The 27,719-nt window shown below is 46.8% G+C and overlaps 1 protein-coding gene across 16 annotated transcripts in view; it reads left to right on the plus strand.

Moving 5' to 3' along the window:
- Positions 1–27,719, plus strand: part of FBRSL1 (fibrosin like 1) — a 397,085-nt gene that overhangs the window by 18,674 nt on the left and 350,692 nt on the right. The window contains exon 1 of one of the 16 annotated variants that reach the window (XM_072350981.1): positions 246–330. The exons of the other annotated variants lie outside the window; for them this stretch is intronic. The gene's annotated coding sequence lies outside the window, so the exon portion shown is untranslated. Of the gene's footprint in view, positions 1–245; positions 331–27,719 lie in introns of those variants that run through there. 16 annotated transcript variants of the gene reach the window in all.

The raw sequence follows: 27,719 nt of genomic DNA on the forward strand, positions 1-27,719 counted from the left end.
ATCCACTACACCAGGGATGAAACTTCTGGGCTAATGGCTTGGTCTTAAAGCTGAAGATGGATGGTGAGCAAACGATCAAGTAGAAGCACATGCTTGCTGCTCAGATATTCTTAATTCAGTGGATTGCTGTGTCACAGCTTGAAGCAGTGATAGAGCACCTGGTGGGCAGGCAGGGCCAACCCAGGGGAGCTCAGGTGCATGCAAGTGTACCTGATTGATTGGAAGGAGTGGAGCCAGGATCCAACCCTTCCCAGACCTCTTTTAAGTGTTGGCAGTGGAAGTGTGAGGGTATCTTGGTGGAGATCCCTGCACTCCTGAAGCCTTCTAAAGGTAAGCAGCATCTTTCCTTTATTTCTCTTCCCATGGCTGTTGTGTGTGAGCAAACCCTTGCTTGCTGCAGGCTAGGACCATGCTGCTCTGCTGTCATTTGTTGCAATTTCTGTTGTGTTATACCAAGTCAAGTGGCTTGTGTGTTTGTGGTGTTATTTCAGTTCTCTTGCTGTATCTCTGTGATGGTTTATATTAGAGAAAAATCAGTTTTCCAAGGCAATAGGACTTTCAAGGCTGCTTTCTTGTGTGCTCCTCAGACTGTTGTAGATGGGACAAGAATTTTCCCAAATGGGTTTTGGCCAATTAATGTCTTCTCTTTGCTCAGAAAGAAGTGGAGCAGAAAGAGAGAAGGCTTCATAATCAAAACTGTCTGGAACTTCTAGTTTATGTCCTGATGGTACTTCTCCAGCAGCAAAGGTGCCTGGTAGACCCTGTGTTTCCACTGAGAAGGAAAATGTTATCCTAAAATCTTGTTTGCATGTTTGTTCTCGAGCTTCTTAACATGCACGGTTTATTTTTAGAGAAAACAATGTCAGCCAGATTTGTGCTAATTGTTGGCAACAGTACGTTAGTCCCTCAAATGCTGACAGGGAGACAATGTTTGGTGATTGCAGTCGTGCAAAGCTAAAAATGACTTTAATTAAACAGTCATGAAATATACTTTGCAGGGAAGGAGCTGAACAGCAGGGTTTTTTGGTTTGGAGTTTCGTTTGTATGTTTTGGGGCTTTTGGCTCAGCTGATTGCAGGTGTTGGGTGACCAGTTGGATAGACTTGTGTTCTGCCTTGAGTTATTGCTGGTTTTATAAAATAACAACAGCAAAAGCTACCATCCTCCTTAAAAGGAATTGGTGAGACGTTCCTCTCCTTCCTTCCACCCCCCATCCCAGCTCTGTAGCAACTCTTCTTTGCAGCACTTACGTCTTTTGTTTGTAAATTTATTGTAGTGGAGGTTTTTGTGGCGTTCTGGGGTTGCATTTTGACAGTGTTGTTTAACTGTTCAGAGGCCCCAGTTGAGCCCTGCTGTCCCCTGCGGTGTGTGCCCCAGGGCTGGCAGGGGGGGGTTGCCTTCCTGCTGTGAGCTGGGCCTGTGGCTTCAGCAATCCTTGTGTTATTTCCTTGCTTGTAGGAAGGAGAAAGCAAAACTTGGCATTGGGATTTCCTTACAGTGGAAAATCTGGGAACAGAGGTGCTTGGTGCCAGCTGCTTTGTGCAGCCCCTGGAGAGCAGCGGGTGGCTCACTGCAGCCCTCAGCACAAGACATGGCAGGCCAGGCTGGCTGCCCACAGGCTGCTGAGGCATTCTGAAGGTGCAGTGCAGTACGTGTGCTGCTAAGCAGTACATCTGTGACATCAGGCTCTGCAGGCTGTGCTTGTGATGGCCTGGGGCTCCAGCTCCTTGATGAGGAACCAGCATCTGCAGCTCCTGCTGTGGCTGCACAGATGCGAGCAGTGTGCCAGGCACGCTGCACCAGGAAGGGATCCTGCCTGTGAGTGCCACCAGCTATTTGCTCTTTTGGTCCAGAATTAAAGAGAGCAGAGCAGTTCTTGCCCCAGAGCGTTTATTTTTCCTATGTTTGCTTGACTGACAAAAGATGGCAAAGATTTAGTGTACTTCAATGGCTAGAGATGACACACTGCTCCTCATCTGCACGTCTGGGATGGCTGAGCTCTTTGATTGATGGAGCAGGCTGGTGGGTGTTTCTGGCCGCCCTGTCACTCAGCTGCTAGCTCACCTGGAGTGCAGCTCCCCTGGGATTTTGCAGATTTGCACTGCTGTTTTCACAAGCAAGAGGACAGCTTGGGGTATGAGGGCAGCATGTGGAGTTAATAGCAGTCCAAAGGCAAAGGGAGGGAATGAGGAGACGCCTAAACACAGCCCGAAGTGAGTTCTGTTCTTACAGAGCTCTGAGAACAAATTGCTGTTATCAGAAGACATCAAGGTGGAGGTTAATCATCCTTTTGAGATTTATTTTCTGGATCTCTGCTTTTTTTGCCCTCCACTCAGAACAGTTTCAGTACTGATTTTTCTCTCCTCCTCTGTAGTGTGTCACCAGATGAGCATCTTAATGCTGTTGGCCTAGCTCATGAGGAGTGTGAGAAATGTTCTGCTGGGAGTGCTGGGGAGCTGCCAGTGCTTTGCCCTGCCTTGGGGAGATGCACTGAGCCTCCTGAGGCCCTGCAAGCAAGAGGAGCATTTGCAGTATGAGGAAACACGAGGGGAGGTTGTGCAGCCTCTGGAAGCACTTGCTTACTGGTTTGGAGGTGTGCTTTGGCACTGTGTGCTTTATTGTCAAGTTTTCATTATAACTTCATAAGATCTTAATAAGGAAGTTTGGGAAGGGAAGGGGGGGGGGGGGGGGGGGGGTGGAAACCCACACAAGAATGATAGATGTTCTCAAAAGTAATGTTAAATGTATCTGTAATTATTCTTTAAGTCTGTGTACGCTTGTAGAATGTGATGCTTCTGACTCTAGGGAGGTTCTTATTAACAGCCCTGTGGTCCTGTTGATGGCAGTTTTAGTAAATGAATTTTAATAAATATGAAATTGTGGTTCTGTTGCACTTCCTCTGCCCTACTGGAATACAGCTGTGATTTGGCCCAACACACCTGTTTAGTTTTGTTCCATAGATTAACGAGGCATATGGGGATGGGCTTTTTTCCTTTCCTTTTTCCTCCCATTTTTCCTTGAGAAATCAATTATATATTTTATGGGATTCCAGAGTAAATAGTGTGTTCCAGAGCAGAGCAAGGAGCCCAGCAGTTTGCCTCCCATTCCAGTTCTGCGTCTTGTCTACTTAAATCTCTAGCTGTTTTAAAACCACTTAGAATTAATTACAGAGGCTTCAAACCTTCCCTTCTTTGGCTCCTGCCTACAGTAGCAGCCACAGAAATGAGGACTTGGATAGAAATAAACAGTGTTGCATTTCATCCTCTGGTTTGAAGATATTTTTTTTTCTTCTGTAGCCTTTCAAGTGGCATTGCCTATTGAAATGTGCCTATTGGTGCTGAATCAAGTGGCAGGGCTCCACCAGGCTCTGGAGTGCTGTGCAGTGACAGTGCAGGGGAAATTAGGTGTTTCAAAGAAATGAACAAATTAAAGAGCAAAGAGAGCATATGAAAATAGCTCAGCTTTAAAGGGCCTTTGAGCGTACTTTCCAGCAGCTGGGTCAGAACCATACTGTTCGGCTCTGCACAACTGCTCCTTCCCCTTTTGTTTGCTTGCATTGCAGAATAGAGGGGAAGCAAGAAAGGGCATCTTAAACAAGCAGACCAGCCCTGAACCTTAAATGAGTTGGTTTGTTTTCGAGTTTCTTAATTGCTCTTTCAGCACCATGAGGTCACATATTTCATAATTCTTGCTGTGCTGCAGTGGTTATTAAATTCTTTTGCTTGCAACACATTAAAACACCTCTGTTCCTGTGCATGCTGTGGCCATGGAAGTTTCTTCCAGATGTAAATGTATTTGTGTAACATCTTTAGAGCATCGTCATCCTGTTGAGTAGTTTGGTTTGTTATTGGAATAAGCTGTCTTTATTTGTGAGTAATGGCTAAGATACCCAGTTTGGTCTCTGTCTGCTGGTGTCTGTATGCGACTGCTGGCTCAGGGGGCCAGAGGAAAGAGGGTTTAGCAGAGCATATGAGCAGAGGAGGGGATGCAGGTGGGCTGCTGCTCTGGCAGCCTGTACAGGAAGCAGGGCAGTGCTCTGTAATTTGCTGGGCTGGAGTCTCTGGAAGTGAGGAAGCGTGGCTGTTTGCATCTGTAGGCTGGAGGTTGTTTGAGGTTCTCCTGTGTCTGCTTGGATTGTGTAATAAATGAATTTAATTAAAAAACCAACCCCAACAGACCAAGCGCTCGGTGTCTGATGAGTAGGGACAGCACTGGTATTTTTGTCCACATTAAAATAGCTGCAGCCAAAGTTGTTTGCAAGAAGGTGATTCCTAAGAAGAAAGAGGAAAACATTGGTGGGGCAGTGGCAGCACTTGTGGCAGTAGAGATGCTTACAGGGTGATGATGTTGCTGCTATGTACCTGCTTTAATCCTCTTATCCCTCCGCTGGTTGCTCCATAGAAATGCTGAGGAGCCTGCTATGGCCATCTTGGAACAAACAGCTTTTATGCTGATTGTGCACTGTGAGAAACTGCTCCAGTTCTGAGTGAGGCAGTGGGCAGAAACAAAGTGAGGAACTTGGTTGGAGGAAGCAGAGCATATTCCAATTAGCCAGAAGAGGCAAAAAGAAAAACACTGAGAGAAAACCCAAGCAAGCAGCCAGGAAAGCCGGCTCTGTTTATTTTTGGCCGGAGCTGCTGAATGGAAGCTGCTTGTAGCTAGTGTTGTTGGTGGCAATGTGCAGCCAGGGTCGGGTTACAGCTCTGATTCAGTGTCCAGCAAATGGTTTTGCTTTTCCCTCTCTGCTCTTCTCCTTTTGCACAGGCTACTTGGAGCACTGCTGTCTTTCACCCTGGCCCATCCTTCTCTTCTTTGGGTGCTCTGTTCTTCCCTGGGTATTGTAAATGTCAGAGGAAGATGCTGGTATCATGCAATTGCTTCCTGCAAACCCAGCAGCTCTGTAGCCATTCCACATTAGAGAGGAGTTCAGGTGTATCTCTTGTGTAGATCCTGGCTCTGAGAGCTGCTTGTATTTCAGAGCACTGTGGCCTGCAAGGAGGGCTGAGCTGGGCGTTGGGGCCAGGAGCTTCTGAGTGTTGTTCTGTGTTGGGATGGTTGCTGAGCTCTGGGGGCTGTCTGGGTGTGGGATGAGCAGGTGTGAAATTGCACATGCATGGTACTGAATAGGTAGTGCATTGCAGTGCCAGGTTTAGGCACAGCAGTGTTCAAAAATGTAATACCACACGGAAAGAGAAATAGGGGACTTTTTAAAAAGAAAACAACTGGCAGGTTGCCTTGAAAGTAGAAAAGCCTTAGCGAGGTGGGTGGGAGAGGAGCCCTTTGCCTTCCCTGCTTTGTCAGCCCTTCTGCAGGCTGGGTGCCTCCTGCTTTCTGAGGGGCAGAAGTAAAGCAAAGCAGGAAAGGTGAAAGCTTGCATCTCTGGCTGGAGCAGGAGGGGCAGCCCGTGGGAGCTCAGACTTCCTTCCTCACACTGGGATGCCTTTTCTGAACTGGGGAATAGTTTTTCCCACTTGTGCAGCTGGCCTGAATGTGCTGGTTTGGGGCCTTTTGCAGTTGTCTGTATGCTGGGAATTGCACAACCTTTTAGGAATTACAGCCCCAAACATGTGCAGGTATTGCTGGTGCCAGCTGTGTTTTTGCTGTGGGCATGGTCACAGTGCTCAGGGACATTCAATGTTTGTGATTTCCAAACACTGTTTTGAAATAAATGAATGTTCAGGAACGACGCAGTGAATATCGAATGTGGTGTAGCTGTGTCTGTAGCTCAGCTCCAGAGCTGCCAGCGTGGAGTGGGAGCAGCAAAGAGAAATTCCCCCGCAGTTTGGCCCTCAGTCTGTGCTTATTGATACTTTTTGCTACGATGTTGCAGTTTGTTACCAACAAGTTGGGTAGCTTTAAAGCCAGGTAACAAATACTTGCTACTTAGAGCTAATGGATAGCTTGTTGCAGCTGTAATCTTTTGATTTGCTTTAGTGGCTTTCAAAGGAAATCCAGATCTTCAAGCTGCTTTTGCTGTGGACGAACTGCTGGAAAATTGGTCATCTCCTGGAAGGGAATGCCCGAGCTGCTTTTTCTCCTCTACGAATCAGTCATTATATATAATTTTTTCTACTTAGAGCTCCCTACTTGGAAGGAGCTCATAAATGAAGTGCAGCATGTGAGCCCCTGTAAAAATGCAGATTTGAGCTGCATTGTGTGTGGTGCTGGAGAACCCTGCTGTGTTTTTCCTGCACCCGTCTTAGTGAGAAGTGAGAAATTAGCTGCAGTTCAGTCCTCCTGCAACATCTCTGGAAGAAACTGGAAACCATCATATTGCTGGGCCAAAAAGTAATAAATCACATACGTGTGACTCTCATGGAGGAAAACAGCTAAAGATTGGAAGGCTGTTGTAGTCTTATCTCAGTGGGGAAAAAATTAAGGGTTTCTTTGGCTCAAGTTGTTCCCTTTGTCTGCCTAGCTGTGTCTGATGAGAATCAATAATGACCGTCTTGGTCCAGAAATGGTGTGTGAGGAAATTCTCTCCATCCCTCCTTGGGTTTCTGCTTGCATTGCTGGGATGGCTGCTGTGTGCATAGCAGTGCCAATGAGAGCCATTGGCTTTGACACAACCCTGGAATGTGTCACTGACATTGGCATTTTAGAAACTGCAATCAGTGTCTTTGGGTTTGAGCAACCCAACGGAGCCCAGGCTTGCTGGGCAGCTGTTGTTTGCCTGTGTGGCCATGCTATGCTGCTGGTGCTCGTGCTCTGCCCACAACCTTGCACCAGAGGAGCTTTGCTTTTGCTGCCAGGGGTTACTCAGGCCACCTTTTTTCGGTGGCTATTAGAAAGATTTTGGTTTTCTGCAGGGTCCACAAAGGGCTGTGTTTTCTGAGGAGTTTACGTAGCTCTGCTGTGACAATAATGTGCTTTTTGCTAAAATTAGAGCTCTGTCCTTTTTTTTGTGGTGCCCTATAAATAGTGGATGCTCTCGTGCTTCAAAATCAGCCTGCAAGTGACAGTGGTCACATAGATGATTATAGAGTGAGCTTTTTAATGCATGTTACTGATTTAATGTGTTCAGGTTGCAAACTCGGGGAAGGAAGGACAGAGAATGAATGAATATCCTGGTATGCTGCTGGCTTTTCCTTTCAGTGCATGTATGCAGGGCAGCTGCTCACTGAGTCGATCCACTTTGTTCAAGCACATTGGCAGTGCCCTCCATAAGTGGTGGGACTGGTGGATAACTTCACATTGTAAGTGAATAAACAACTGCCCTTTAATACTGGAAAAATCCAGAGTGGTTCTAGGAAGGAAACGTGTGAAAGCTCTGGATGGAAATGGTTGGTGTCTGTTTCTGGAAAAAAACTGTGTGCTGAGCCATAAGCAGCTTCTTCCCATCAGGGTGCCTGCTGGGAGGAGGACGTGGCTTGCTCCATTGGTGCAAGGGAACCTGGTGTGTACCCCGCTATGTGCCTGCTTGTTTGCTAGAGAGGCAAGTTGGGAATTTAAAGAGCAAGTGTTGCTGTCAGTAATAGCAGATGTGCTGCTTCCAGCTCGGTCCTGCAGAGACAGCTCTGCCTGTTTACAGCTAAGGAAATGGGGAGTCCCATGGGATGCCAGTGGAAGGACTTGGAAACCTCCCACAGCTCCCTCCTGGATTGAGGCTAACGCCTTCGTCTCTTTTTACCTTCCACTAATATCTTGTTAGCCAAAACAAAAAGAACAGTGCATGAAAACTGTGCGGCAGCACTTCTAGTTGATTTCTTATTCACAAAGTCCTGGAGCAATTCCTAGATTTTCTGGTAAGCTGTTGAAATGACTCTGGTTTCCCTGCTGCTAATATGAACCTTGTTAGTGAGACAAAGCGAGAAGCGCCAATCTGCGTTACCCTGAGCCGGGGTGAAGCAGCGCCGCGCTGAGCCCTGCTTGCTCGGCCTCCTGGCGTGTGTGCATCCTGCTGCAGCTTTGCCTCTGCTCCTTCCAGCTGGGCTGGGTCAGGAGGGCTCTGTCCTGCCTATGGCGCTGCCTGAGGAGCTGCTGCACTTGAATGGTATTTGATTGATTTGTAAAAAGAAAACGAGCAAGCACGTCAATTGGCTGTATATTGCATTTATCCTATGGAGAGGAATAAGCTGTGCTGCAGTGTTATATCCTATAAATGAGCCAACATCACCTTTTTTGCTCCCTTCAGCGGGCAGCACCCTCTCTTTGGAACGGATGGGAAACTGCCACGTCCCAGCGAGGGCTGGTGCTGGCTACGGCTCAAAGCACTTCTGGGCCTTTTGAAAATAGAATTAAGACCTTAAGAAATGGTGCAGTTTGTTGGCAGGAAACACCATGACGTATTTTATTTTCTGTGAGCACCTTACCTCATTCCTGCAGCAGACTCCAGTCGGTGAGCAGTGAACCCTAATGAACGCAGGCTGTCTCCTGTTCCTTCGTTGTAGGGTTGCATGCTGTAACTGTAGAGACGGAGGTGTCTGACAGCTGCTCCAGGAGCAAAACACCAACTTGGTCATTGGGCATTAAATTCAAAACAGTTGTTGCACAGGAATACTTTGTTCAGACACTGCTCTGAGTCACAAGTGGACTGACAGTGAACTTTCAGAGCTAAGTATGAGCAGTCATTGTTAATTTGCAGGAAGTAAAAAAAAAAGATCTTCAATAACTCTTGTTGTGTTTTTTTTGGGGTGTCTCTTGGTGGAAGCATCACATTCTGGAGAATGGAGCAGGAGCATTAATTATTGAGGAGCTTCACTAGCACTGCTTTCAACTGGGGCTGTTTATGAAATGCAGCATACAAGACATAATATAACGTGGTTTTGGAAGCAAAGACAGTTGAACTAATGCAGGAGAGCACAGCAGTTATCTGGACTGCGCTGAGCTGGTGCCAGCTGTGCTGATGGAGTTGGGGGGCAGCTCAACCTTCAGGGAGCCTGTGGTCCACACGGCCGAGTGGATGTTGGTGCCTTTACCTTCAGGAGAACAGAGGGCTGGACTCATTGAAGTAACTTGTCTGTCACTGCAAGTTGAACGTGATGCTGTCATTTCCTTGCCCAGCTATTGTGTAGGAGAATTTCCTGTGCAGCTAAAGGGGGGCTTAGACTTCAAATATATATTTTTCCAGTTGCAGTATTTTTGCAGCAGGATATTATGGCAGAGGCTTAGTGAAGGAGGCTTGCCATGTGTGGGACTCTTTCAGACTCACATTTGGAAGTCTGAGGTGGAAGGTACTAAAATGCATCTCGTAGCAAGGATTCTTTCTCTCCCCCCTGCCTTTGAATGTGCTGATGGCTGAGGAAATGACAGTCTGACTTGTCTGTAAGGTCAGTGGCTTCCAAGCACTTTCTGTTAAATCTCTGTTTCTAATATTTTCTGAGGTTCTTGAATTGGGTCCAGTGCTCATTTCCTAGTTTGTCAGGAAATTGTTTTGCTGCTTTATTGAATGAACTGCAAAATAATCCTAAGGAAGGGAAAAAGTCTTAAGGAGATTCTCAGCAGTGCTTTAGCTGCTGGTGCCAGGTAGGACTGCATAGATCAAAGGTATCCGTCTGGCTTTTTTATCCTTATTGCTTTCAGCAGTGATATTAAATTGATTCTCGGGCAACTGGGAAATGCTGGGTTGAAGTAAATCAATAGATGCACAGCAGTCTCCCTCCACAGTACCAGCAGGACCCCGGCTGATCAAGGAGCAGCTTTAGGGTCCATCAAACTCAACGAGTGCAACAGAGGAAAAACTGCTGTGAAGCTGTTCTTCCTCACGCACTTGGTAGAAAGTTTATGAGGTGAGTTGATGGCTTTGTGCTTAAGCTTTGTGGTCGGCTTGTTTGGGTGCTGGCTTATGGCTGGTTAGATCTTCCATGTGTTGGCCTTCCGAGACACGCGTTTGTCTGGACACAAATCTGGCCTTCCACCTCTATGGCCAAAGAATGACAAACAGCCTGTGAGGAATTTCACGTCTCACTTCGGCATCGATGACTTTAATGTACGCTATAACGAAAACAATCTCTCTTAGTTATCCTGTCCTTTCGTGGGTCATGCTTGGTATTTACTTTATTATGTGTTCTCTGATAGTGTCCCACCCTCTTGCTGCATAACTTGTTTTCCTGGAGGCTGGACGTGCCTCTTGTTGAAAACATTGCCAAGCAAGAACTAAATAGCTGGCTTGAATTAACGGCTAGAAAATGTTTCTGCTCGATCTGTGTAGGAGGATAGAAAGGGAGAGGCTGTATCCTGACTGTGGAATAATGCAGAAATCATAAGATAAGTAACTTCCAGTAAGCAGTAAACTTTTTCACTAAGTTCTTATTATAGAATGTGAAAAAATGGCAAAATAATGGTGCACTATGAGTAGTGACCTCCTTCTCTGCACTGGCCGGGCTTCTGCTGTGCCTGCCAAAGCCAGGCTTCATATAATAGATGCTTTCTTAAAATAAAGCTGTATTGAAAACCAGCAAGAGGCTTTAGTGATACTAAACCCCCACCCAGATATTAAGTGCTCAAAGGGGTTTTTGTATTGTTGTTGGGTTGTTTTTTTTTCCCCACTGATGTGGTAAAACTCCTGATGTGACGGGAGAAAATGGCTCAGAATGGGGTGAGTTCCAGGAAGAGCCACGGCTTGGGCATGCTGTGGCAGTGGTGGTGGCACAAGTGCTGCAGGGCCCTGTCTGTCCCTTCCTTACCCCCTGGTTAAATTATGCCCATTTCTGGAGTGTTGCTGCGATCCCAACGTGTGCACAGCAGGCCTTGCATGTTGGCATTGCTGTAGGTAACAGCTCTCTCCGAGCTTATCTCTATCCCCTCTAAGCAGGGAAGTGTCAGACCTTAATTCCCTCTGGGCTGTGTCATTGAACCGCAGCATCTTGTTTTATCCCCTTATACAGAGACTTAAGGAAGATGCAGCAGTTGAGTGCTGTGGTGGTGCTGGGCCTGGACGGCTCCTGGGAGATCTGCTGAACCCTGGGTTGCATTTCCAGCTGTACTATTTGCTTCATTTTAAAATGAGGTGTGCTGGCTTTCATAGAGAACTCCTTTGGACTTCTGTGCTGACTTGAGTGTATGTTGGTGTCCTACAAGGGGAAGGAAGCTGCTGTTTATAAGGGGAGTTGTTTGCTAGGGCTAACAGCTCTGACCACCAGAGTCCGGACTTGGGAGTCCTGGCTGCTGCTTTTCACTGTGCAGTGACACTTCTTATGTTCAGTCCTCACACTTCCAGGGCAACAAGCATCCCTCCTCCTGTCTGATCCCCAGGCACCTGCTGGCTGGGACCTAGCTGTGCTGCTGTGACATTGCACCCTTTTGTCAGCCTGGGTGACACAAACTTCAATTCAACCTCTGAGGAATGTCAGAGGAATTCTGACACATTTGTTCCACAGCCCAGGAGGTGCTTGGGGAGCAGGCAGGCTTGGTCACCCTCCAGCAGTGAGGAGAGCAGCAGCCCTTGCAACTCTGCTTCCCAGCTGTGACTGCCTATGGAAGGCAAGCTGCATTGCTGGAGGGAGCTGGGCTGCTCTGGTTCTAGAGCGTGGCTGGAATAAAGGGCTTCCTTCTCCCTTCTGGACCCCCTTGGGTCTGTTGCCATTAGCGTTTCTATTCAGAATGAACATCCCTATAGGAAAGAAGTGCATATATCACATTCTTTTTGAATCCCAAGAATCCAGAGTATTAAGTTGAGAACTGTACGGTTGAATCCTGCAGTGTAGAGAAGCTGTTGTGACTATTGCATTCCTTTCTTCCTGCTGCAGAAAGCAGTGTGCTAACTAAACGAACACAAAAATGCTCTCTTCTCAGACTGAGAAGCTAGATTGGCACAGATAAAAATGGTAATTATAAGAAAGCCCTACCTGCTGAAGATCTGGCACAGTGTGAATTCCAGCTTGCTTAGCAAAGGGCATTGCAGTGGGAGAGGCTTTCAAATCAAGTCTGGTTCCACGTGTGAGATTTACCTCCTGGGCTTTGTCTGATCTGCCAAGCAGTTACCAGCAGTGGATTTCCTTCCTGACTTGCCCTCTCTGGTTGTGTGTGGGTGTGGGATGGTGCTGGCATGCAGCTGTCCCAGTAAGGAAGCTCTCCTTGGAAAGCTTCACACAGCGTTGGTGCAAGGCTGCTGTGCTGTCCTGGCTCGTGGCTCTTTTTTGGTGTTATCAATCCTCCTTTTCTCTTGAAGCCTCCTGATATCTCTGGAGGCAGTACCCAAAACCCAAGGGAAGGAGATGAGAGGCACACACAAGTGTCATAGTTAAACACTTAATAGGATTTAGGGAATTTTTTTCAGATGTATTCTGTTAATTTTTCTATGGTCTCTACAGAGCTGTGCCATTCTTAGCAAAGCTAAAACCAATTAGGGCAGAAGTTGTGACTTAGACATTGAGTTTGCAAGTTTAAACTAAGTTACAGATAGCTTTCAAGGTCAATATGTGGGTGCACGCCATGAAATTTAATTGATATTTTTCTTCCCTAAAGCATCAGCATATTAGCAGGCAGCTCATCACTTGCATAGAATTCCCCTGGACATCATTAGATTTAACCTGGGATGCTTTATCTCTGAAGGACTCTTATTCACATTTGAAACTCTCTTTTTCCAGAAACAAGTGATAAATTCTGCTTAGCATTTCCAAGGTAAAGAATGCAGAATGAGAAAGAGAGGAGGAAGAGGGATTGAGGTGTGGGAGTGCACCCGTGTAATAATGAGCAGAAACCCTTTAAAAGGAAGAAGATGGGTGAGCTGGAAATAAACTTTTAAAGCGAAAAGCAAATCAGAGCATTTAAGTGCACAAATATTGCTGAGTTAAAAGTAGTTTTATTTAAAATATCTACCTGTAAAATAGGTGTTGTTGTGTTTTATAAATGGGCAAACTGTTGGGACTTGTCTGCCCCTTGTCCAGCTCTGAGAGCACTCCCAAGTGCAAGGAGAACAAGGAGTGCTTGTCTGGGGGGATCACTGAACCACGTAAATGCAGTATGCAAGGAGTGAGTGCTCGCAGTCTTCGGAGGTTTGGACTTCTTTCAAGTCGAGAACTGAGCATCTAAGCAAGGCATTCTGGATTATTAATCACCTTCTATTCAAGTCCAAGTTTTTCATAGCTAATGAGATTTTTCCAGAGTGGACAGTACCTGAACAGTGCGTTTAGTATAGTAACATACAATAGCAGAAAAATTATCTGTGAGCCAAATGTTATGTGATTCCTATGCTGGACTCTGTCCTATTTATTCTTGGCAAGAGCTGGCGTACCATAAGGGAGCGGTGACGCTTCCAGAGATCTGTGGCACGTGACGTGTTTTTCTGCACCGAAGCACGAGGCGACGTGCCATGAGATGTCAGCTTCCCCTTTCATAAGTGAGGTTGTGCGGTCCAAGGGTGCCGGCAGTGCTGGGAGGTGGGCAGGTGGAGCTGCACCCAGGAGCATCCTGAGCCCCCACAGCCCCACATGGCTGGGTTCTGCCTCTGATCAGAGTGCTGGCATTTACGTCACGAGTCAGGGCGAGCAGCACCCAGGCCTGAGAGCAGCCAGAAACAGCAGAGGCTTTTTATTTTCTTGCGTAGTCAAGCGAAAGGAACAATCTCTCTTTTATGTTGGTCGCCAGGATTAAATTATTCTTGGACTCATTATTAAATGAAGCATATGATTAAATGTTGAAACGAGGAGTATTATCTTTCATATCTTTCTTGGAATGACGGGGGGGAAAAACATATGGATGAGTCAGTTCCTGTATCCAAAACAGTGGGGGAGAAGGGAGCTGTTCTCAAATGCAGAATTCCAGGTCTGGTTCCCTGCGTGCAGGAGGTGCGTGGCACAGAGCAGTTGTGTGCCTGGAATGGAGCATCGTGGTGCTCCAGGAGCCTGTGCTGTCCCTAAGAGGCCGGTTCCCTCCATGTGCTGAGATGCTGAACCCACTGAGGACCCCATTTCCAAACACTGAGTTAAATGTGAACCTTGTAAAGCATGCTCCAAACCTACCCGTGGGTGGGTAAATACAGAAACATTTCCCTGCTGCAGCAACTTGCTGAGCTCCCAGTGAGGTCCATGCTGTGCTGCATGGGGCTGCCCTGAGAGCTGCATCTCAAAGGTCTGTGGAGCAAAGGTGGCTGACCTAAAAGAGAAAGAGATACGAGAAAGAATGTTGACTTCATGCTGCGGGTAGCAGTTTGCTAAAGCAGTCTCAAAGGCTTTGAGGGACCTTGATGTAAATAATTTGAATAATAAACTTGCAGCATTTTTGTTCTCTGGTGGTAGTGAGTGCTTGCAATTTGTGGTAAGGGAACTGAATGGGTGGAAGTGCATGCAAGTGAGGGATGGGGTGTTTTGAGAACATTAAGGCTACCATAAGAAATAGGAGCCGGGAGGCCAAGGGCACTTAGTCTGTTTGGGCTTCCCAGTGGGTTAGTCCATCAGAGAGGTGGTCTCAGGAGCACAGGCTGACAATGAAGGAGGGCTTCTAAAGGTTGCAAAGTGATGCTTTGGCAATTAGTGTGCTACCCAAGTGGCTTATTTATGAGACAGTGGTCACCCAGTGAACAAAAAGTGAGGAGGAACACACTGGCTGGCTGTGCTCTGCTGCCAGCGCTTCCTTAAGGCAGTGGGCTTTCCATCCTGCAAAGTTCCTGTATTCGTTGCTGAGATAAAGTTGTTAAAGCAGAATAACCTTTTTCCCTCTATGAAAGTAGAACGTTTAAAGTGATTTCCTGGACGTGTTCGTAGTGCTGGAGTAGTTTGCCTTATGCAATTACCGGCCTTTTTTACATGTTGAAGAGCTAAGAATTTGAGAAGGCGGAGGAAATCTGCAAATGAGGAATAAGGGGAAGGAAGCCCTCATTTTGCTGCTCTGTGCTGCCAAGGAGCCCTGTCACAGACCTGTGCTGCTGTCAGGTGTGTTTGGCTCCTGACTCACAGTGCTTGGTGTCTAAGAAGAGAGTGGGAAACTCAGTCTTGTTCCTGAAGGTCTGAGAAGCCAAGGTCTCCTGAATCCAGCCATAGCAAAGCTCATAGACCGAAGGTTTGCTGCTTAGGAGCATCCTCAGTGTTTTTTTGTGCTAGTTGCAGAGGTGTGAGTGGGGCTGTGCAGCAGAATCCCCTGGGGAGCTAACAGCTCACCTCCTGTCCCTTCTCCTCCTTGGCTCTCCACTTTCTTTCTGCACCTCCATACCCATTCTACTCCCCAAGGCAGGTAACAGGAGCTCCATGAGCCATCACCAGGATAATGTCAGGAAAGACTGAGTCTCAATTGCAAGGAGTGCATGAGTTGATAGCACAGCAATGTGTATGCATTGCAAGGCTTTGTTTTGTAGCTCCTCTTTAATGAAACACACGGCTGCTTTTGCACAGTGCATGCATTGCTCTTGTCTGCCTGGTAAATCCTCTCATACAGCTATTAAAAGTATTTGCTTAATTGCTGCATGGAAGGTGCTATTAATAGTCTTAAGTTGGTAGGAATGAGTGGAAGTTGGTGCAGAAGTACAGATAGGCCCTATGCAGTCTCCATTTTGTTATTGTTATTAGTGACAGATGTATTTTGTTGGCATGCTGTCCCGCAGCACAGCTGAATTGCATTGAACTACTCATGCTCTTGGAACTGTGCTTTAAGAAAGAAGAAAGTTCAGACCAAAGCTGAGCTTTAGGTTGAGCCTGCTGGGTTGTTTGTTTAATTACTTAAGAGTTTATCGTGGACTTGCTGAACAGTGTTTATAAATCAGATTTCAATAAAGTTTGCAGTGTCAATAAACCTGGGGAATGACTTGGCAGTCGGCTCTTGAACCACTCATGGGCAAAGTACAGCGACAGCAACATGACAGAGCTGTAGGTGCTGGCATACTCAGCTCCCTGACGGCCCGCAGCTGGCCTGGGGCCATCCTGTGCCATCTTGGTTTGCATCTTCAAATGAGCCAGCCCCGCTGTGTGCTGATAGCATTGATTCCAAATTGGCAACTAATGAAGCAGATCAAATACACCGGGGATGCGGCGGTTCTTCCAGAAATTAAAGCTTTTTATTGTAGAAGTGTGGAAATGGGAGACTATTAATTTCGTTCTCCTGACAGTTGTTATTAAATGCAGCTTAGTTGACGTGGTATTGGTTCTTTGTAATTCTGGTGTTTCAGTGTGTTGGAGAGCAGCATGAGAAAGCTCAGTCACTCCAGAAGTCACTGACAGTTCGGACTGCTTTGTAATGGGAGGAGTTGGGGTTGTTTCTGATATTACGGTGTCCAAACAGAATGGCCTTGTTGCATGCTAACGCTATTACTAAGTGGTAAATGGTGCGAGAGAAGGAAATCTCTCATCCAAGTCAACACGGGGGATTTCCTGAGCATGCATAAGTGTGAGTAAGGAAGGTGTGAAGGGGAGGGCTGGCCAGTGGGATCCTTCTGCTCCTGGTGCCATTCAGAGGAGGCCTCCTGAGGTGCTCACAGCAAAAAGTGGGATGGATTTTATTTCAGACCTGTACATCATTTAATTTCATTGCTCAACTGAAAATCCACCCAGTTGCTAAATCAACCTAAACTCTTTTTTTTATTTTTATTTTTATTTTTCCCATTTCTGCATTGCTGGTTTGATCCCCAGATAGAGAAGATCAGCAGAAATCCCCCACCATTTAAAAGGATTAGAACTGGCTGGTGAGGTTTTGGCAGTGGAATTAACTTGGGGGAGCTGTTCTGCAACACTAATGCCCGGGTCAGGCACGTGGATGGGCTGCGTGTGTTTGCACTGAGCAGAAAGCAAGATGCTGCTGATCTTCAGTGTCTGCAGCCTTGTTGCTGGATGTATGGCTGCCCCTTTCTTTCCAACCCATCTGCTCTTCTGCTCAACCCTCTGTGTGGAACCTGCTCGTCTTGCAATTGTGGTTAATGACTTCCCCAAGTACGGTTGTCTACGTTCCTCCTTCTTCCAGCACCCACGCACAGACTGGAAGGCAGAGAGGGGTCTGGCAGGCCTCATGACAGCAGCTTTGCACTTAGCTGCATTGCCTGCCACCGCTCTCATATTTGCAAAACTTTCCTGCATTTCTTGGAGTGATAACAGGGTGCTTATCTAAGTGATGTAGTAATGTGGGAGGGAAGGGTTTACCTGGCCAAGGTGAGGATGGCTGCTTCTAGCGAGGGAAGCGGAGGTGCTGGGTGCAGGAAGAAGAATGCCCAGTGCTTTTTTATTTGCTCTTCTGAAGGACTGCTTTCCCCTTCTCATGCTGCAGAAGGGAGGATCAAAGTCTTGCTGCCAAAACTGGAAGGAGGGATCAGACCAGTTCCTTCATCTCTGCAAGCAGACTGGGGAAGCCAGCAGAACTTTACCTGGGTGCTCCTTATCCAGTTATGTCTGAGCCTTAAATTATTTTGTTAGAAGTGGAAATGAGCCTTTTTGATTTATTTCCTGTAATATTATCTTTTTGTTCTCAGTTAACGTTCACTGTGACTTTTTTGGTACCTTCAGTGGACCTGACTCTTCTGTTGTATTAATCCCAGCTATTTTTGACAGCAGTATTAAGTGAGGATGTTTAAGGAGAACGTCAGCCAAACTGCCTTCAGGCAACCTTTGTCCTCCTGTGACTGACTGACTTTAATCTTTGCTCCAAGGAGCCCTATGGCCTCTGCAATGGGTGATGGTTCTGTCTGTCCTGCAGCAGCTAAAGCTGTAGTTTGTGATCTGTAGTGTTTGTGATGTGAGGCAGTGAGACTGCTGCCAATGAGTTCTTTGCAATGCCAGGCCAAGCACTGTTGGTGATACTGGTACTCGTATATTGGACAAAAGGCTGTCTGGGGCTCTCTGGCTGTGGAACCAAGCAAGGAGGCAACTTTCAACCAGGAGATGTTCCCTCTTTGGAGGACAGCCTTTTAATGAGCCCAGGTGGGGAATGGGAAAGGGGATATGGACCCTGGGCTCCTCCCTCCATACTTCTTTACCAGGTTCTCAAGCATCAGTTCAGGCTGTGTCATAACTGTTCCCCTACAGCTAGATTATGATATGAGACCTGGGCAAAAAGCAAGCAACTTGCCTGAGGTCAGATAAGGCACGTGTGACAGTTACTGGTGTCTCTGTGTTCTTTGGTTGCCAGGCTGCTCAGAATTTCTCAGAAGCTGTTTGCTTTCTTTTTTTCTTTCCCCTGCCTTTTTACAGCACATAGCAGTGTGATTTTGATTTAAGCCTTGAGCCTTTGATTTAAGCATGCGGGAGCTGCTGCAACGCAGTAATTGTGAGCCCTTGGAGTCTCTCGGCATGTAACGATCATCATTCGGACAGAAGTAGTGAAAGGATTGCAAATGCTCTTAATTCCTGTTCTCGTGCTGTCTGCTGGCTTGTTAATAAATTCTCAAAGCTTATATGATTAAAAACTTGAGAACCTGGTGCGCTCTGTGCTCTAATTATGCATCGTGGAAACTCAAAGCTCCCTTTGAAGGGCTGTGAAGATTGGAAGGTGGCTTTGGGGGTTGGGTCCTGGCAGCAGAGGAGGAGTGTTGTCCCACTGTAACATCAGGTGGGTTCTGGTGCAGGAGCCAGAACATGGTAGTTCTCTACTCCCGATATACTGCAAGGAACAAACACAAGTTCAGTTTGGTGCACGAGTTCCTGGCTGCAAAGAGCTGCACTGAGCACATCTGATAAACTCTGGCTTCTCAAGCATTAAACGTGGCTCAATAACACAGTCTGCACTGTCTCTATATGCCTGCAGTGTGGGGAAAGACTGTCCTTTCAGGATCAATTTGTTTCAGATCCCAAAGGGCAGCAGCTGTAGCAGGAGGGTGGCTTTTGGGTGCACAAGATTGGATCTCCCTTGGAGCACAACAAGCTGTGCTGAAGGGAACGTGAGAGTCAGGCTCGTGCCTGGCCCTGCCCTGGATCCCAGGGAACCAAAACAGTATCCCATACTGCTGGAAGCTTGCTTTTATTAAAGAGCAATCAGTGGTGGATATGCAAGCATAATTTACTGGGTATCAGAATGTGTCTTTAAACATAGCACTGAATTAAAAAAAAAGAAAAACTGCTTTGCATGGTTTTATTGTTTCTTTATGAAATACAGCTGTTGAATTTGTGTTTTCCCTTGTTAGATTCGCTGTCCCCCAGCCATTCATCATTACAGCTCTCCAGAGTCATGATTGCTCCCCAGCTCTAGTATTAAAAACTCATCAGAAAAGTCCGGTTGGGATTTTCCAAGCACGCGTGGTATCTCAGCATCTCGGCTCTCATTAATTTCTGTGCTGTTTGGGGTTCAGGTCCCACAGACGGCTTTTTGGAAAGATTTTGTTTCCATGAGCAAAAAAGCAGTGAGGGATTTTTGTGCCTCTAAACTTCTTTTTGAAAGCGAATAGCAGGAAGCCATTGTGCCCTTCTTGTTAGGCCACTTGTGGAAGCTCCCCTCCTGCATTCAGGGCACTGTGCGTTGGGGTTGGGAGCAGGTGGGGTGCTGGAATTAAAGCTGCACCTCTGCAGGTTAGGTATTTAGAACTCAGATGTTACAGCAAGTTGAAACAGCTTTGGCTGCATGTGCAAATTACTTGGCAAAAGTGTTGATTTCCTTGTTAAACGTTGTAGCAGAAAGGGCCTTTGATCCCAACAGCCTGTTGGGAACCCTTCCTAATTGTTATCAAGCTATCCTGTGGCTTTAAACAGATAAGACTTAATTAGCTAAAGTGGTGTGGTGTGTTTTCAAAATGGAGTGCCCTCTCCATGCTAGGCACCTGTGTTTGTGCTCCTTCAGCATGGATTGCTGCCCTGTGCTGGGGGTGGGGAAAGGTGCCCTCCTTGGGCAGGCAGAGCTCAGCTCTTGTCATAGTATCATAGTATCATAGTATCGTGCGAGTTGGAAGGGACCTTAGAGATCATCGAGTCCAACTCCCGGGATTCAAGCCCTCTAGTGTAGCAGAGCGGCAGTTTTACCCCTTGCGCCACAAGGGGGATTCGAACCCGGGCCCTCTGGTGTTGCAAGCAGCGGTTCTAACACAGTGCACCACTGGGGGCACATAAGGTGAGGGCACATTGTCCTCACAACGTGCACCAGTGCTAATGGGAGAGTCTTCATTTTGCAATCTTTGCTCTGTGAAATAGAAGGGAAAATTACATTGGTGTAAAGTAAGGTCTGACTGCCCTGCCTCGACACCGAATCTTCTCCCCATTAAAAGACATGGTTGACTGGAGTCTCCTTTGCTACTTTTACCTGAGGCCATTAGTGAGGCCACTGCAGAGGAGGAGGAAGGAGAGAGAGAGAGAGCTTGGAAACGCAATATTCTTCTGTCTTCTTCACCCATCTGCTTCCAATGGGAAAACTGAAGCATTAAGGATTTGATTCAACACCTGTTAGCTTACTCAAGGAAACACAAAGACTTTACCAGATGTTTAAGAAGAAACATATGGCAGGCGGGGAAGGAGAGACTCTGCCAATTTGTCTGTTTAATCAATCAAACTTGTAACAATCGATGCTATTGTCCGTGCCCTTGATAAATAATTGCTCCTGTGGAGTACTGCTGGGTGCAGTGCAGGACTTCACTAATTGCCCCTTGCAGTAGGCAAAACAGAAGAGGTAAGAGGTCCTGCCTTCTTCCTTTGCTGATGGTACGGAGCTATTGGATTTTTTCCTTCCATTTTTAAGCCCCAAACAAGAAAAGAAATCAATTCTGGTGATAGATGGAAGCTGAACTCATAACCACCTGCATGGCTTTTAGAAACCATTTGAAACTCAGTTTCTGTGGGTATCAGGGAAGGTGAAGAGAATAGGATTTTGTTTCTGAAGGTACTTGATGAAGGTGGACTCACTGAAGTCTGAAACTTGGATTCCTTGCTGCTTTCTATGTAAAAACTGGTCAGTAATGATGCCAGGATTGCTGTCAGCACAGCCTCCCACCCTCTGCAGCCCATCTTACATAGATTGCTGCTGTAACTCTGGAGCAGTGCTGTGTGGGAGGGAGGAGGATGCTTTTAGGTGGCTTCCTGAAGAAATGCTCAACTCTGGCCCTTCTCAAAGATGCTTTTTGGCATCAGGGATCAAACCCTGAGCACTGCACCTGTGTCCTTCAGGCTTCAGGCACCAGCAAATGAGCAAGTCATACAAGCGTGGAGCACGTCCGGATAAGCAGGTTGTCATTAGAGGCAGGGCACAGTTCAGCTCCTGATGCTGTTGCACAGTAGTACGCCTTCTGTCGCATCATAATGATTAATCACAGCCTTGCACCCAGTGTTACTGGGCAGCACGCGTTTGCTTAGCAGTCAGTAACTACTATACAGACTCTGCTGGCTTAATCCCTGGTACTGTTTTCTAATGCTAACAGTGCTGAACAATGGGATATCATGACAGCTTGTGATTGATGCTTTTTTTTTTCCTTCCCCCCCTCCTTGTGTCAAAGAACTGGGGTTTTCCCTGTGTGAGATGCAGACTTAGTTCCCTTCTACTGTCAGCAGTTGAGCACTGCGCAGTATTGGTAGCTGCCATTATCTAACAACTTCTAATTCTTCTCTAATTCAGGATTTGATCAAGTACCAAAGCAGGGTATTTCCTCTCTGTCCCTTCTCCGTTTGCTTGTCAGTGGTTAGGCAGTGGGACAGGTGCTGAGGGAGGCTGAAGGCCTTTTCTTAATTCCTACCTTTTTTCTGTCACCCTACAAAGCTTTACAGAAAAACCTGGTTAGACCTGGACCGGCGTGACTTAGGCTGTCAAGCCCTTTGTCAACACGGCGGTTATCGCTAAGGGAAGCATATGTTGATCCTGGTCTAAATATGTTTCTCCTCCATTGCGTGACACTGTGTTAATTAAAACATCCTTTTACTGTAGGAGCTGCTGGTGGTGAGCATCCCACCGGGCCTCTCCTCACCGACCTCCCTCGTTACAGCCTTGAATTTCTTCAGAAAAGGCAGTTCTCCCATTTCTGATATTTCCAGGCACCTCTTTTTGTGCTACCCTGTTCCTTGTGACTGCTGAAGTAATGGCTTTGTTTGCCCTATAGGCTGAATTACCATCCTGTAGAATTTTTACTCATTCTTTTTTTTTCCTCCAGCCTTTCTGGATGTCTGGAGTAGGCTTTCCTGCTTTAATCCAGATCACTGGGATTTGCTTATATATCGAATGCAAATCTCTTTGCATCCGTAATCCTTCCCTATAAACTGTTGTTGACTTTTCTGTGGGATTTTTTATTTCATGCCCTATCTCAATGGGTACATATGTTCCGAGGTTTGCGGTTTTGAAAAGTGCATCCCGAGTGAGTTATGAGACAGATCTGTGCTAATATGGCTTGACAGCTCGCTGCAATGTTTGGAGGAGGATTGTGCTGAAATGCAGCTTCGATCCCGTCTGAGCTCTTGTATTTTTCCTGAGTTAGGAGGAGGGAAAGTTTGTCTCCATTCTGAAGATGTTTTTGTTTGCTCACCAGACTGAGAGCCAGCACATGCACTGGTTTGGGATCATACGTCTGTGCTTGTTGAAGGAACAGTGATGTGTCTGTGGTGCTTGAAGACACGATGAGGGTGAGGGCAGTGCTGGGGCTGCTGGGTGAAGCTCGGGTACCTGGGGCTGGATTTGACAAGGGTCAGCCCCATCTGAGCCTCTTGTGAAAGTGTGCTGTGATTTGCTTGCCTCGTGGTCTGTATTAAGTTACTGTTACGGGAGAAAAAGAAGGAAAGCTCTTTTAACCCCAAGTATCAAAGATTCTGGCTTATTCTCAAAGTAGGTATTGCAGTATGGAGCAGATTTATCAGCAGTGTAACAGCATCGTGTTTGGTAGGAACGAGAAAGAAAGAAAATAAGCCAACTTATTTTCATCTGAACTGTAGTATGCCTAATTGAAAGAAAACAACAAACAAGTAAGGATCTAGAATGTAACAGCTAAGTGTGCTGTAAACACAGCGCGGTCCTTTCACACTGTTGTTTTCTGTCACACGGGTAGTGCTGAGATGCAGGTAGTGACTAATAAGCGGTGAATATACTTGCGAATGGTTTGGGGTTAGTGCGAGGTGAAAACATGAAGCAATTACCCAAGATCTATTATGTGTTGCCTACCTTTTAAGGAGGCCCTTACGGTATTTAAAAGCCAGTTTTTGCTGCCACGTTGTTGTTGGATGGTTTCTTTGTGGCGAGGACAGCAGAAGCACAGCAGTGGTGTCAGTGGGCCATCGTCACTCAGCGCTGGTGCAGAGATGCGGGCTTCTGTGCATCTCCTCCCAGCACGGGGCACTCTGTCCGTGCGCCTTGGGCAGTGTGATGGCAGGGAGCCCACTGGGATCTCAGATTGGATGGCAGGAATTCATCAAAAATGGCACAAAAAGCTTCTGCTGGCAGCATCGTTCAAAGCTAACCCCGAATGTGAAGATTTTGCAGCCTAGCGATGTGCTCGGGGCCAGCCGGCAGTATTTATTCCATCTCCTTGGTGAGGAGCTGAGATGACGTTGTTGCTAATTCCTTCTCTGGAAGTGTGGCTCTCCTGCATATTTATCGGTGTGCGCGGGAGCAGCTCCGCTCCGCCGGGGCGCTGCAGTGAGCGGGCTGTCAGTTTGAGAGGCAGACAATTGAATCACGGCACTAAAACATGCCACTCCAAAGCTGTTTAAATCATCGTAATGCGAGTTAGGAATTTATTACAATACGTATTACCTCAGGGGACAGAGAGGGAAGGGAGATCTGAAGGGGCTGTTTGTAAACATGTAAAACAATAAGCGTTTCCTGCGTCGCTGCCGTGACAGGGCTGTCTTGCTGAAATGCAGCATGGTACATGCATGGGGATCAGCTCACCTGGGGCTGGCTGGCTCTCAGTGGGTCAGGCAGCAGGTTGCTAGCAAAATAAAAGTATTAAGAAACCCAGCTACAAAAAGCAGCCCCAGCAACAAAGCCAGAAGCACCCCAAACAAGGCTCCTGCAGATAGGCGGTGGTTGTTTAGGGGTTTTCTCCAGCTTTGAGCAGCAGTGTTGGTGCTCGTTGTCTGACAGCCTCAGCCCTGACTTCCTGGGTGCTGGGCAGGAGGAGCAGTGCCCCATGGAGCCATTCAGTCCCATAAGCTAGCAGTCCTGTGTGAGATACGAGGGCAGACACTCTCATGATGCGCTGCTCCTCAGCATTCTTCAGTGTAGGTGAGGCAGCTTGCAGGGTCTGAGAACAAGCATGCTTCACAGAGCTCTGGGAGGGCTGCTGCTGATGTATAAAGTGGAGAACCTCAACCTGGTGCAGGGCATGCTGCAGGCGTGCTGGCTGTCCTTAAAGGACTTCTGGATATACTGCACCACAAGACTGCAGCAATTTGGCTGCAAGCTATATTTAGCCTATTTATTCTTTGTTGGTGTATAATGTGCAGTTCAGTGGAAAACTTGGTCTCTCCAAAAAGGAGATTTGAACTGGAGTCAAGACAGGGAAAACACCATCTGTCTAGAGAACATTTTTTCTTAAGTGGTTTGAAGGGGAAGGGCTGCATATGAAGTAAATGTACACAGTGCTTATTTAGCTGCTTGGTTTTTTATGTTTAACATTCTTTGTCATCAGAGTTCTTCCTTCCACTGGTTCTGTTATTGTTACACTCTTTTGAAAGCAGAGAGAAATGCACTTTGTAGTTCAGCTTCTTGGATGAACTCTATAGGAGTGCCTGTGCCTTGGGAAGTTCTGCTCTTGAGATGTCTTCCCCGGGATGTGATGTGATGGAGCCAAAGTGCCCAGCCTGCAGCCTTCATGTTTGTCCCTCCTTTTGCCCAAGCAGGTCTTGTAGTCGCCTTAGAGATGCAATGTAGGGCTGTGCTGTAGGAGGCTGGATGCAGGAAGGGCTGTGTGATCCAGGTGAGGAAAGCTGGGAGGGTTGTGGTGTATCCTGAGGAGGAACTGTTACATCCCTGTAGCTTTGTTATGCTCATACCATGCACTGCTGCGGGGTGGTGCAGATATCTGAAAGCATCGCTGCAAAACAACTGCACAGATAAATTGTGAGTGCACCATACACAGAACGAAATCCCACCCGTTCCATGTGAATCTCAACAGGCTGGGCAAAGAGTCTTTATGCAGATAACATTTACTTAGATAATATTTTCTTAGTTTCAATAATGTTATATGTGAAATATTGCTTTTTATGGCCACGCGTTATCTTTTTATTCTGTTTCTTGGGTGTCTGTTCATCTGTCTCCATAATTATATTTTACTTCCTGGAATTATGCAATCCATCACTGTCAGGAAGGGCAGGGCAGCTGAGGGCTGCTCTGAGACTCATCAGACAACTGCAATGCATTTCTAGCTGTTGAAATGGTATCCTTATTAAAAGCGAGACAGTTCTTCTCCCTACGTCTCCTCAGATTAAATATTTAAAAAAAAAAAAAGACACCTGATAAAATAGAAACTTCAGTACTGGGTGCTGCTCTGCCCTGCAGCTGCTGTGCTACCTGATGGGAGCAGCCCACACAGCGCCGAGCTGCAGGCAGCGCTGCGGGTCCCTCGTCCTGCTCCTATCACACTGCCCCATCAGCAGATGGTACCTGTGCTGTATGCAACTTGGGCTGCATTTCACCTGGTTCCGCTTCAGCGCTGCCAACAATTGCCGTGACTATTTTTCCCCAGTGAAGGAGTTCAAGAGCATGGAATGGTTCTGTGCTGGGTAAGACCTTCACCACGGGGCTGGTGCTGGTAGCTGCAGCCTGTTAGGCAGATGGAATTTATCTTGGTAGCTTGGAGCTCAGGTGAGCTGGTTACTGCTGGTTTTGGAGGCTTGGGGTTTGTGTCTGCTGCTTCGTTCCATTGCTGAGCTTTGTTGCTGCCTGCCTTCATACCTCCCCAAGCGGTTGGATGAGGAGTGAATGCAGTTGGTAGAGAAATTAGACAATTAATTCCACAAGATGTTTTTAGCGATACTTCAAGATGTCAATTTGATAGGAAGTACTGGTTAGAGGAGGAAACCATCTGATGGCTTCAGATTGAGCAATTAACTACTTAACAGCTGGAAAAAAGATCGCGAGCGATGCGATTCTTCACACCAGCAGCACTTAGCTGTTGTGCCGCCGTTGTAAAATGCTCTGAGCAGGAGATTGGTATCTTGCTCATTTTGCAGATGAGCAAACAGAAGAACGGAGGGGAGCGAATGGGCTCAAGCAGCAGGTCAGCAGCACAGCCAGAAGGAAGAATTGCTATTGCCTACCTCCCATCCCCTGGAGCACAGGCAACAATGTTCCGTCCAGGATTATTTCCTCTGCCAACGCTGATGGGGCTGAGATTCTCAAAGCTTCTTTGTCTGTTTTCTGAACTATTTTTCTTTTAATGCATGGGTGTTCTGTGAATGAGATCCTCAAAGAGTGCAGATGCCCAGTGCTTCCCAAGCCCTGGGCTGGGCTGCTTGCTGGTCCCAGGGCTGGTGAGCCCCCATGGCACTGTGCTCCTGCAGGCACTGCTCCTCAGTCTGCAGTACTCACTGCACCCCGGCTCTGTTGTTCTTTAGCTGGGTCTAAAATATACATCGTTGCTGGCATTCCAACCCCTATCTGCTCCCAGCATATGCTGTTGGCGCCGTACCAGCAGATGCTGTTAAGCGGTATCAAATCTTAAAGTGCAGATATGTTCTGAAGTGTGACTCTGTGAAAATGGCACCGTAGGGTTCCTTTCCTGTGCCTTGGTGCCTTACACGTTAGGTCCTCTCTTCAAAAGCAAACAATGTTGATTGTTTTTAACAGTCCTCCTGACTAAGCGGACCCCACCAAAGAGGTGAGCTTTGGATGGAGGGAAGTCCCCATGGCCATGCTGCAGGGCTCAGCCTGCAGTGCATGCTCTGGTCCAAGGAAGGGATGTCCATCAGTGCCCCAACCTCAGCCTGTTGTGGTAGCTCATAAATATTGCCATTTTGCTGTTTAATAGCAAGTCGGTCATGCTCGATTTGTAGCTCTCTTAAGAATGCAAAATAAGAACAGAAATGTCAGAAATGTCAACAAACAATTAGCGTTGTCGAGAGTGGTTTCTATTAAAAAAAAGAAACAAAAAAGGGCATATGATCACTGAGTTAATATTCTTCCCCCCTTTCCATCCTTATTGTCCTTTTGCTTGTTTGAGATTAAATGATTATAAGCAAACTCAGTGCACAACTGACTCTTTGCTTATTGTTCCTCCTCCTGTGAAGTGCGGTGCCATCTGGCAAATGGACAAGTGGGGAAGATTGATGGTTAACAAAGAGCACCATTCATTTTCTCCTACCAGATCTGGACAGAAAGCAAACGTTTTTAATCAAATCTATATGTTTCTAAGGAATATTGGCTGCTGAAAATTTGCCAAGGGCTGAATTTTCTTCTCTATCCCCCATAAGGGAGAATTGTAACCTGCCAGGGAAGGGGCAGGGTGGGCACTTCTCTTGTTGATGAGTTTCTTATATGCTGATGAGAGAACAGGAGAGTAAAGGGCTGCTGGTGCTGAGGAGGGGGAATAGTGGGAATGTTATGTGCTGTAGCATGGATAATCTTGAAAGGAGCTGATGGTACCTGGGAGCTGCCTGACTTTGGGGTCAGGGGAGGCCCAGCCCAACAGCTCAGGGCAGGAGGAGGATGAGGAGGGCAGGTGGGGGCTTCTGGGGTGTGAGAGATGCAGTCTGTGCTGCAGGTGCCTGCAGGATGCAGAGCGGGACTTCGGCGTTTTGCCAAGATTGGAAAAAAGAAGCCTTGCCTATTTGAATATTAATTTCAGATGCCTTTTATAATGCCTATAAATTAATAGGATTTCAAGCACAGCATTCAGAAGCATTGTAAGGGGGATATGGGATAGGTAGAGATAAAATGGATTTTGCAGCGCTTTATAGCCGTGGAAAGAAAACGATTTTCGTTTTGATTTTATTTTATTTTTTTCCCTTTGAAGTGTAATAATGGAGTTAA

This window comes from Excalfactoria chinensis, chromosome 16 (genome assembly GCF_039878825.1).
Source record: "Excalfactoria chinensis isolate bCotChi1 chromosome 16, bCotChi1.hap2, whole genome shotgun sequence".
Taxonomy (NCBI): Eukaryota; Metazoa; Chordata; class Aves; order Galliformes; family Phasianidae; genus Excalfactoria; species Excalfactoria chinensis.